The following is a 12,163-nucleotide window of genomic DNA, read 5'->3' on the forward strand; positions in this document are numbered from 1 at the left end:
GTTAACTTTTGAAACATAATGGTCTAAAACTTCTTGACTATGATCTCCACTATTTTGGGACTGTACCTTTAAGATATTGTAACATAGTCTAGTTGGAATTCTCCCATTGCTTTGTTTGGAGATTGCTATGTATTTGTTTTCTGGGAAGGTGATGAAAGTGGGTGGACATCAGCTGGAGGTTATGATTCTCACATAATTCAACAAGCTGTTGTTGGTTCTCATGTGAGCCAGGTATTGCTGAATGACATGTGTGTATTTCTGTTCTCATTCTAGATGTGCATTTAAATCACCCACTTCTTTTGACATGGTGTTTTGGAATTTCTACAATTCTGGTAGTGAGAGTGTTCCAAAATCTGTGTTCTCATAATCCTTTCAGTTTTGGTCGTTAGTCAGGGAATGGATATGATTAACATATATGTTTTGTTTGCACAGCACAGGTATAGTAGGGATAGTCTATTGTTTACAGGTTCAAAGTTTGAAACACCCCTAAGGACTGAGGTGTTGATTGCAAAGACCGTGCTGAAGATTGAGGTATTCTCTATTACTCCTTTCTTGAGCATTGCTCTTGAAAAAATTATACCGATCTGATTCAAAAATGTCTTTGTCAGTGAAGCAGGTTTTTTGCAGTGCTATTACCAGAGACAAATTCAACTATTACGATACCTCTGGGCCCAAAGAATTTTTCACTCCTTTTTCCAAGCTTGATAAGCCAATATTGCTATTACAGTATTATTAATTTTATATACAGTAATGAATAAAGTATTACAGTGCAACAATGCCTCTGAGGTAAAATATCAAATAACATTACCATTAAATAATAATAATAATAATAATAATAATAATAATAATAATAATAATAATAATAATAATAATAATAATAATAATAATAATAATAATAATAATAATAATAATAATAATAATAATACAGATGAAAAAACTATTTTTTTCAATTAACAATAATACAAATACAGATTAACAGGATTGTGGCTTACATCTTGCTTTTTAATGAACAAATTTGTCTGTAACATCTTCATACTCTATAGTTAAATCACTTTCAATGGCAAGTACTGCAAGATGCATTGGTTGTTTTTGTGTTTGGATTAACATAAATAGTTTGTAATCCTCACAAGTGCTGAGCAGTTAGTAGCAAGCGTAGATAAGTATATCTTAAAACCTTTGTACACATTTGGATATAAGTCGTGGAGGGTTTTGCTATCAGAAGTTTGTTTGGAAGTGCCAATGAAAGTATTTGTTTTCCAAGAGAAAGGATTTCAGATGGATGTATTCTGTTCCAAATGCTTCTTCGATATCTGATGGGTGAGTATGTTGCTGTTTGTCAGCTGATTTGTGAATTTCGTGACGATCATTTCTCCGAGGTTTGGTAAGAATGAGAATCTTTCGGAAAATTCATTGTATACAGATATTTGTGTTTTTAATTCTGTGATGGTTTCTTCCAATATCTCTATTATAACTGTTCTGTGGGAGACAGTTTAAATCAGTCATTTTCATTTCCTGGTTCAGTTTCAGATTCAGACACCTCATCGAAAAATCTCTTGCACTTCTTAATTTGTTTGAGTCTACTTTCCTCTGTTTCTACCATCTGTTGAATGTTTTGTACATTCTTCTCATCAACACTTCTATAGATATTTAATTAAAATTTCATTTAATTCAGGAAAGCAATTGCAGTGTTTGTACAAGTCCCCCACTGTACCAACATCCATTTCCTCAGACTGTAACTTAACACTAACAGCACTGAATCTGGAATAACTCCCCACACTGCAGTCATAAAAGAGTTCAGTTTTTTCAAATTCCTTTTGTTTCATCTTTAGTGACTGACTTCTCATTTTCATCTTCTTTTATATATTTTGGATTTTTAATAATGGCTTCAAAATTACTTACATGCATCTTCTCAAGCAGACAATCTTGTTCCAGACGGTGCTTTGAGAGAAAGGTTTCCCAGATGTGAAAAATGATTCTTAAACATTCCAACACTGGGTAGATGCTGAGTTTATTTTTATCACTAATTCAAAAAAACAATACAGCCAATCCACAAAATCTTGTTGCACTTAATTCCATTAAATTGAGAAAGTGGACTGAACATAGTGTGAAAAATGTTAATGAACTGGCTTCTTTGATTCTTGCCTACAATCCAGAATATATTCCAAACATATTAGTGGCACTGTCATAAGTTTGATCCCTACAATTGCCTACATCATAGACTGTGAGATGAGAAGAAAGTAATTACAGCATTAGTCACATTTCTGTGAATAAAGCTAAGTTGGTCATTATGTGTGATATCACATGTGGAATCCACAATAATTGAATAATATTTGGATTCATTCACCTCTCTACACATTAAAAAGTTGACATTTCTGACAGGGCCAAATACTTTATCTTCACTCCAGAATGCTAATTCATAAGAGGATAGCTTCTTGACTATGGCACTTAATCTCTGGCATACACATTTACAACATTTAACTTCCTCTTCTTCTTTTTCTAACTGTGATAGCAGACGGCTGTCACCTCTGCAAAATACACTACCCCTTCCTGCAAACATTAGCATATAATCACAACTATGAGAGTGGGAATTCTCATGTTTCCATCAACTGCTGATTTCCATGCGTCCAACCATTGAAGCCAGTTGATGCAAATTTGTATATCCCTCCATAAAGAAGCACAAAAGCAAATCCCTGGCTGCAGGAATAAACTAGATTGATGTTTCATGATGTCTCCATTTAAAAGCTTTCTTTAAATCAGCACTTTTGTCAGGAATTACTGTTTGTCTGGATGTTTTCACATAGAATTACAGAAAATGTCCTTAATTTATTTTACTCACCATTTAGCATAGTGGCCCCTAGTAACATCATTCATAACCCAAAAATTAAAGTCATTGTTTGGTTTTAAAATATAACTACCAGATTGTCTTCATATTTTTTACTTTCAGTTTCAGTAGTAGACCCAATGAAAATATAACTAAAAGTGGATGTTCTGCGCTGGTATCATTATTTTTATTTTCGTCAATTGCATGAGAGGACGTTGTTGGAGTTATAGTTTTGTTCTTGTGGAAAAACAAATCTAATTTTGGTGTCTGAGACACTAATTCACTTTCCCTTCTCTTCTGCTAATCTGAAATATTTTGGGCCAATTAATTGTATTCAAGCATCCATATTGTGTACGTAACATGAAAAAAATTTGATAAAACTCTCACAAACTGAATTAAAAATGGTTTTCACTTTCGCAGACTTCTCCAGAACTCTTGGTATTATGGGAAATTAGTGGTCTTCTCGATTCACCCAATGCCACGCGGGTATCTCTATAGTGTTGATTCACTGCCCGCTTGACCAAGTTGCGGCCCGAAGTCTATCATTTTGATACCCATATGTAGCACCAAAGGGGCTGTGTTTTAACGTTGTGGTGATATTCTTATTATTTTTTTTTGCTAGTTGCTTTACGTCGCACCAACACAGGTAGGTCTTATTGCGATGACAGGACAGGGAAGGGCTGGGAGTGGGAAGGAAGCGGCCGTGGCCTTAATTAAGATACAGCCCCAGCATTTGCCTGGTGTAAAAATGGGAAACCACGGAAAACCATCTTCAGGGCTGCTGACAGTGGGGTTCGAACCTACTCCCGAATACTGGATACTGGGCGCACTTAAGCGACTGCAGCTATTGAGCTAGGTATTATTATTATTATTATTATTATTATTATTATTATTATTATTATTATTATTATTATTATTATTATTATTATTATTATTATTATTATTATTATTATTATTATTATTATTATTATTATTATTATTATTATTATTATTATTATTATTATTATTATTATGCGTGAATGGTCCCTTTCAGAACACACGAAGCTTTATTTATGATTTTGTTTGCGGAGGATCCAGGATGCTTTCATCTGTTGACTAAAGATACTTTTCCTTTCTTCCGTCCACTTGGTACCTGCTCTTTTTGGTACTTCATTCTCTGGAGTAACTTCCCAATTGTCAATTTTCTTTCTATATATATTTCGATTCAAAATGTCTTCACAGAGAATTTGTGCGTTCTTCATGTCTGCTTTTGTTTGTTGTATCCAAGGAAAATTTTTCAGCTTGTGAACTCTTTCAAGAACTTGGTGGGTTAGTCTAGTTTCTGGAAGCCTCTTAACATGTTCATAAAATTTTAGCCTTTTTTTCCTGAGGTCTGCCGCAATATTAGATAATTTTTCTGTGGATTATTATTATTATTATTATTATTATTATTATTATTATTATTATTATTATTATTATTATTATTATTGAGTGCCTTCCAATAAGTGGAACAAAAAATCCATTGTAGACATAGGGAGATTTTGCTTTTGAATACTATGAAAGTGTGCACATTCTAAAATCTCCTTTTCAAACTATTCACCTATTCATTTTTGTTGCCCCATAAATTTCCTGGTCTCAGGCCCATAAGGCCCATGCCTGAATATGGCTCTGGCTATTACAGACAGATTGTTTTCATGGAGGGCTTTGGTCAGTTGTTTCATTTTGCTGATTTGTGTGAGTGAGTTTATGTTGAAGTATGCCAGAAAAGTCTTAAATTTGTGTCTGAGTTTTACTGTTTGGGGTTTCCAAGATGTTCCAACTTTTCTTCAGCATGATGTTGCATCCCAACCAGAATCCAACTGAGATAAGTGCAATACTCTTTGTGAGCGTGTCACTTGTCAATGATGGTGGATTCCTGCAAATAGTTACCCCTTGGGGTAATAGTTTGTTTCCATTATACCATCAAGCTTGTAAACTTTAGTTTCCTCTTGAGCAATTGCTCACTCTGAATACAACCAGGACTGTTTGTCCCAGGGGGCCTTGGATATTATTGAGGCATCTGTTTTATGGCAGAATGGCAAGCCTTCTTCTTTATCCAGGCCTGGAACCAGCAACAGCAACTACTGACCTACTCAAACCATCCAGTAGTTACTGAAATGGAGAGAAGAGAGTTGATTACATGAAGAACAGAGATGCCAGATGAAGACAGCACAGGCCTGTTGAAGGCAAGATAATGAAGAATTCTTTAGGCCTAGAAAACTAACAATGTCAGGATCAGAAATGAACAAAGACAGTGGCAGTTTCTATACCTAAGCCGGGTGAGCGCAGGCCCGCCCACTAATCAGAGATTCTCAAATTTAAAAAAAAATGTCACTTTAGAAAAAATGAACAACAATAGGAATCAGGCAGAAAAGGCACAAACACAATGAGAATGTAACAATTTAATTTCACATATTTACAATATTCTGCACAAATGGCCAAGAGCTTTTCCCAGAACATACTGTAGATGTACTTCACACTATTTCTGCTGGTTGATTAAAGAGCCACACCATGCTCTTTCTGTTCCTCATGTCCTGAGTAATACATTACATGTTCTCCTGATTTGAAATGACCAATTTCAGTCCATTGTAACTCTGTAATTCCTAAGATGATTGTCTCTTCCTGAATGACAGCATCATCAGCATTTGCTATATCATTAGCATCACCAGTACTCTGAAGGATTCGAGGCTCTTCCTCAGTAGCATATTGAGTGTCTTCCAACCTGAGGGTCCCATCTTATGCCACTATATCATCATAACTCACTTCAGTCATATTCCATACAGTTTTCTTGGTAATACTGTAATCTACGAGCCTTCTCTCATATGCAGTGGAGTCTTTGCTGTTGTCATATAAATGATCATTCGTTGCAGACATTCTCTTAACTGCTGCTGCACAGTACAGGAGCTGCAGCCACCCCTAACCTGGGTTACAGATGCTGCTTTATGGATTTTGGGGGCATTTCCTCCACCCAGGGGACCATCACCCCACCCATAGGGACTCATCTGCCCGAAGTCATAGGTCCTTTTAACAAGCCAAGTTATTTCCAATTTCTAATTTCTCTTCCTATAAATGAATATTTACTTCAATTTGTCCTCTTGAATACCAAATTTATCTTCATATTATGATTATTCCTACTTTTAAAAACTCCGTTCAAGCGTATCCATCTACTAATGTCATTCCACACCATCTCCCCACTGTCAACTAGAAACAGTTCAGTAGCTCATTTTCGTACTCTCGGGTCTTCCCAGCCCAATATTTGCAACATTTTCGTAACACTATTCGCTTGTTGGAAATCACCCAGGACAAATCATGCTGCTTTCCTTTGTATTTTTACCCCTTCTCGAATTAAGTAATTCTGGTAAGGGACCCATACACTAGAACGATACTCTAATTGACATTACTTTAAATATATTTATAACTATAAGGTACCAAGGAAGAAACTGGTAAATTCACATAAGGAACCAAAAAAAATTTGAAACTCAAAACTGTACGGACACAAGAAAGATGACAGATTCATAGTGCGAGGATAAGGAAACTTGGGAAGATAAGAAAAACAAGAAGACCAATCTTAACCAATGGTTCTATGCACTCCTTAGAGGGCCAAATGCACAATAATAATAATAATAATAATAATAATAATAATAATAATAATAATAATAATAATAATAATAATAATAATAATAATAATAATAATTGAACTGGAGAAAAGAGAATGCAAAATTGTGAGAGGAATCTTGGGATTAAAGTACAGAAATGGAATCCATCAAAAGAGATCCAACAAGGAAGTCTACAGCAAAATAGAGAAAATTACCGACACAATCAGAAAAAGACGGGCACGATTTTACGGTCATCTGAAAAGAATGGACAGAAGAAAGTTAACTAAAGAAATCTTTCACTTTTTTGATTCAAACCCCAAAACCACAATTCCCTGGTTTAGAAATACCAAAGAAGACCTGCAAATGCTACATATCTCAGCTGAAGATGCCTTTAACAGAGATCTCTTCCGCAAGAAAATATTGACGAACGGGCTAAACCGAGACGAGCAACCGAAGAGAAGACACGGTGCCCCTTGGACAGAGGAGCGTAAGCAGGCCCACTCACAAAGAATGAGGGAAATTTGGGCTCTAAAGAAGGCCAAGTTCAGTGTCAAATGCAACAAGACTTAACGTGGTCCTCGATGGCCCCAGCGAATTAGATATACACTGACTGACAGAGCAAATGCAACACCAAGAAGGAGTGGTTCGAAAGGGATGAAAGTTGGAGAAAAAACAGAGACGGCACGGACGAATAATTGATGTTTATTTCAAATCGATATGCAGGTTACACAATGCGCACGGCATAAACTCAGTAGGATGTAGGACCACCGCGAGCGGCGATGCACGCAGAAACACGTCGAGGTACAGAGTCAATAAGAGTGCGGATGGTGTCCTGAGGGATGGTTCTCCATTCTCTGTCAACCATTTGCCACAGTTGGTCGTCCGTACGAGGCTGGGGCAGAGTTTGCAAACGGCGTCCAATGAGATCCCACACGTGTTCGATTGGTGAGAGATCCGGAGAGTACGCTGGCCACGGAAGCATCTGTACACCTCGTAGAGCCTGTTGGGAGATGCGAGCAGTGTGTGGGCGGGCATTATCTTGCTGAAACAGAGCATTGGGCAGCCCCTGAAGGTACGGGAGTGCCACCGGCCGCAGCACATGCTGCACGTAGCGGTGGGCATTTAACGTGCCTTGAATACGCACTAGAGGTGACGTGGAATCATACGCAATAGCGCCCCAAACCATGATGCTGCATTGTCTAGCAGTAGGGCGCTCCACAGTTACTGCCGGATTTGACCTTTCTCCACGCCGACGCCACACTCGTCTGCGGTGACTATCACTGACAGAACAGAAGCGTGACTCATCGGAGAACATGACGTTCCGCCATTCCCTTATCCAAGTCGCTCTAGCCCGGCACCATGCCAGGCGTGCACGTCTATGCTGTGGAGTCAATGGTAGTCTTCTGAGCGGACGCCGGGAGTGCAGGCCTCCTTCAACCAATCGACGGGAAATTGTTCTGGTTGATATTGGAACAGCCAGGGTGTCTTGCACATGCTGAAGAATGGCGGTTGACGTGGCATGCGGGGCTGCCACCGCTTGGCGGCGGATGCGCCGATCCTCGCGTGCTGACGTCACTCGGGCTGCGCCTGGACCCCTCGCACGTGCCACATGTCCCTGCGCCAACCATCTTCGCCACAGGCGCTGCACCGTGGACACATCCCTATGGGTATCGGCTGCGATTTGACGAAGCGACCAACCTACCCTTCTCAGGCCGATCACCATACCCCTCGTAAAGTCGTCTGTCTGCTGGAAATGCCTCCGTTGACGGCGGCCTGGCATTCTTAGCTATACACGTGTCCTGTGGCACACGACAACACGTTCTACAATGACTGTCGGCTGAGAAATCACGGTACGAAGTGAGCCATTCGCCAACGCCGTGTCCCATTTATCGTTCGCTACGTGCGCAGCACAGCGGCGCATTTCACATCATGAGCATACCTCAGTGACGTCAGTCTACCCTGCAATTGGCATAAAGTTCTGACCACTCCTTCTTGGTGTTGCATTTGCTCTGTCAGTCAGTGTATATATATATAATAATAATAATCATGATGATGATGATGATGATGATGGCTGGGAAGAAACATAAGAGAATTGAATACCAGGTTAGAAATGTGAGAATAACATCAGAACTGGTGGACCCTTTTGTAATAAGAAAATGAAGAACTCAACAATTTATTAAGTAAACATATAAATTAATTACCTGAAGAAGGTCGCACTGACTGAAACATGTACTAACATAATATGTAACTTAGTTATATCTGTAAGTATTGAATGCTAGAAATATAAAACATTCCATTAAAAGGAATAATTATTATATTTTTTATAAGAAAGTGAATTTGTGGGCAAAATTATCCTGACATTGCACTTCTTTCAGACCAACTTTACTGTACAGAAGTGAAAGCTGGGTGGGTTCAAGATTTTTTTTTTCATAAGCCAAAGGTAAATAAAAGTAGCAAGAATGATATTGGTACAAATAAGTGAGCAAGCAAATTTGTAGTTTATATGACTATTGATATCATGATCATAGCTGCAGGACCTCTAGTTTTATGTGGAATCCAAACTGCTGGAACATGACTTTTCATGTTATAAATCCCTCATGAAATGGTTGGGAATAAAATCATGGCTCCCTAAGATAGACATTATTGATTATATCAATGCCAATGACTGTTATATTCACAAGCCAGAGCAAAATGTAGCTTCCACTGAAGTCTCAGCCTCATTTATGACTGTGAAAGTATGGGAATTACTGACTATGGGTAATGCTCGATAATAACATTTAGATCATGATTAGAGTGTCAGGAGGCTGTGAAATGCCTTGCTCATACTGTAATAGTGATGAAAGCAATGGCAAACTATCTCACTACTAGTCTTGCCTAGCACACATTGGTTAGTTAGTTAGTTGGTTGGTTGGTCGGTCATTTATTTATTTATTTATTTATTTATTTAATTATTTAATTAATTAATTAAATTTATTTATTTATTTATTTATTTATTTAATTATTTAATTAATTAATTAATTAAATTTATTTATTTATTTATTTATTTATTTATTTATTTATTTATTTATTTATTTATTTATTTATTTATTTATTTATTTATTTATTTATTTATTTATTTATTTATTGGCAAAGTTAGGGCTCCACTTAACCACATACAATTTTTTGAATTTTACAGCATGAATTTAAAATATTGTGGTTCATGAGATAAGGAATAACAATAATACAATTTAAGATTACTATTGATGAAAAATTATGGGATAAATGGAGAGCAGATAATAACAGAAAGATATCAAATTAATACCTAAAGAATATATTATGTACTAACTAACTTAAAGGAAAACTTATTCTGTGTTGTTGTTGTTGTTGTTTGAGTCAACAGTTCGTAGACTGGTTTGATGCAACTCTCCATGCCATCCTATCCCATGCTAACTTTTTCATTTCTACATAACTGCTGCATCCTACATCTGCTCTAATCTGCTTGTCATATTTATACCTTGGTCTACCCCTACCGTTCTCACCACCTACACTTCCCTCAAAAACCAATTGCACAAGTCCTGGGTGTCTTAAGATGTGTCCTATCATTCTATCTCTTCTTCTGGTCAAATTTAGCCAAATCAATCTTCTCTTGATAATTTGAATCAGTATCTGTTCATCAGTGATTGGACCTATCCATCTCACCTTCAGCATTCTTCTGTAACACCACATCTAAAAACTTCTATCATTTTTCTTTCTGAGCTAGTTATCATCCATGTTTCACTACTATACAATGCCACCCTCCAGATGAAAGTCTTCAGAAACATATTTCTAATTCCCATATCAATGTTTGAAGTCAGTAAGTTTCTTTTCCGAAGAAAGGCCTTCCTTGCTTGTGCTAGTCTACATTTTGTGTCCTCCTTACTTCTGCCATTGTTAGTTATTTTACTACCCAAGTAACAATATACATCTACTTCCTTTAAGACTTCATTTCCTAATCTAATATTTCCTGTATCACATGACTTCATTCAACTGCACTCCATTACTTTTGTTTTGGACTTATTTATTTTCATCTTGTACTCCTTATCCAAGACTCTGTCCATACCATTCAGCAATTTCTCAGGATCTTCTGCAGTCTCAAATAAAATAACAATATCATCAGCAAATCATAGGGTTTTGTGTTCCTCTCCTTAGATTGTGATTCCCTTCCCAAATTCCTCTTTGATTTCCTTTACTGCCTCTTCTATACAAACATTGAAAAGGAGGGGGGACAAACCATAACCTTCCCTCACTCCTTTCTGGATTGCTGCTTCTTTTTCAAAGCCCTTGATTCTTATCACTGTAGACTGATTTTTATACAGATTGTAGGTAATTCTTCGTTCTTGGTATCTGACCCCGATCACCTTCAGAATCTCAAATATCTTGGTCCAATCAACATTATCAAATGCCTTTTGAAGATCTACGAACACCATGTATGTGGGCTTGTCCTTCTTAATTCGATCCTCTAAGATCAGATGTAAAGTCAGGATTACTTCACTCCTTCTGAAGCCAAATTGATATTCTCCCAACTCAGTCTGAACTTGTCTTTCCATTCTTCTGTAAATAATGTGTGTTACAATTTTGCAGGAAGAGATACTAAATGGTGTGGTAGTATTCTTGTACTTTCATCGTTCATCAGCCAGGTCTAGTATCTCCTGAGTTATCCATTGATTCGTGGTTGATCTTTCCTTTCTTCCAAACATTTTTTCAGCAGCCCTAGAGACCTCATTCTTCATGACTGTCCGTTCTTCCTCTATTGTGTTTCCTTCAGCCTCTTCACTTAGTTTTCATGCAACATGTTTCTTGAAACAGTCCCACACACTCTTTTCTTTCAACTTGTCTAGATTCCATCTCCTTGCATTCCTTCCTTTCTTCAATTTCTTCAACTTCAGATGGCATTTCATGACCAGCAAGTTATGGTCAGGGTCCACGTCTGCTCCTGGGAAATCTTTGCAATCCAACACCTGGTTTCTGAACCTCTGCCTAATCATAATGAAGTCTGTTTGATACCTTCCAGTGTCTCCAGGTCTCATCCACATATACAGCCGTCGTTTGTGGTGTTTGAACAAGTATTAACAAGGACTAAATTACGATTGGTGCAGAATTCACTCTTTCATTTCTTTGTCCCAATCCAAATTCTTCTATTATATTACCTTCTTTTCCTTGGCTTACCATTGCATTCCAGTCTCCCATCACAATTAGTTTCTCATCACCTTTTACAGACTGTATTAAATCTTCTATCCCTTCACATATTTTTTTTGATTTCACTATTGTGGTAGGCATTGGTTTGGTGTCTATCTTGACAACAATAATCCTTTCACTGTGCTGGTCATAGAAGCTTACCCAATGCCCTATTTTCTTATTCATTATTAAACCCACTCCTGCATTTCCCCTGTTTGATTTTGTGTTGATAATCCTCTAGTTACCTGACCAACAATCCTGCTCTTCCTGCCAATGTACTTCACTTATACCAACTATATCTAAATTCAGTCTAACCATCTCCCTTTCCAGATTCTCTTACTTACCACAACAATTCAGACTTATAATATTCTATGCTCTGACTTGCAGAATGTCAGTATCCATATCCCTGATGATTGCCCCCTCTCATGTAGTCTCCACCCGCAGATACGAATGGGGTACTGTTTTACCTCCAGAATATTTTACCTGGGATAAAGCCATCATCAGTACATCATTCATACAGGGTGAGCTGAATATC

The 12,163-nt window shown here is 37.4% G+C and overlaps 1 protein-coding gene across 1 annotated transcript in view; it reads left to right on the top strand.

Moving 5' to 3' along the window:
- Positions 1–12,163, top strand: part of LOC136877289 (uncharacterized) — a 107,391-nt gene that overhangs the window by 15,817 nt on the left and 79,411 nt on the right. The window lies entirely within an intron of this gene.

The sequence above is a fragment of the Anabrus simplex genome, chromosome 1 (genome assembly GCF_040414725.1).
Source record: "Anabrus simplex isolate iqAnaSimp1 chromosome 1, ASM4041472v1, whole genome shotgun sequence".
Classification (NCBI taxonomy): Eukaryota; Metazoa; Arthropoda; class Insecta; order Orthoptera; family Tettigoniidae; genus Anabrus; species Anabrus simplex.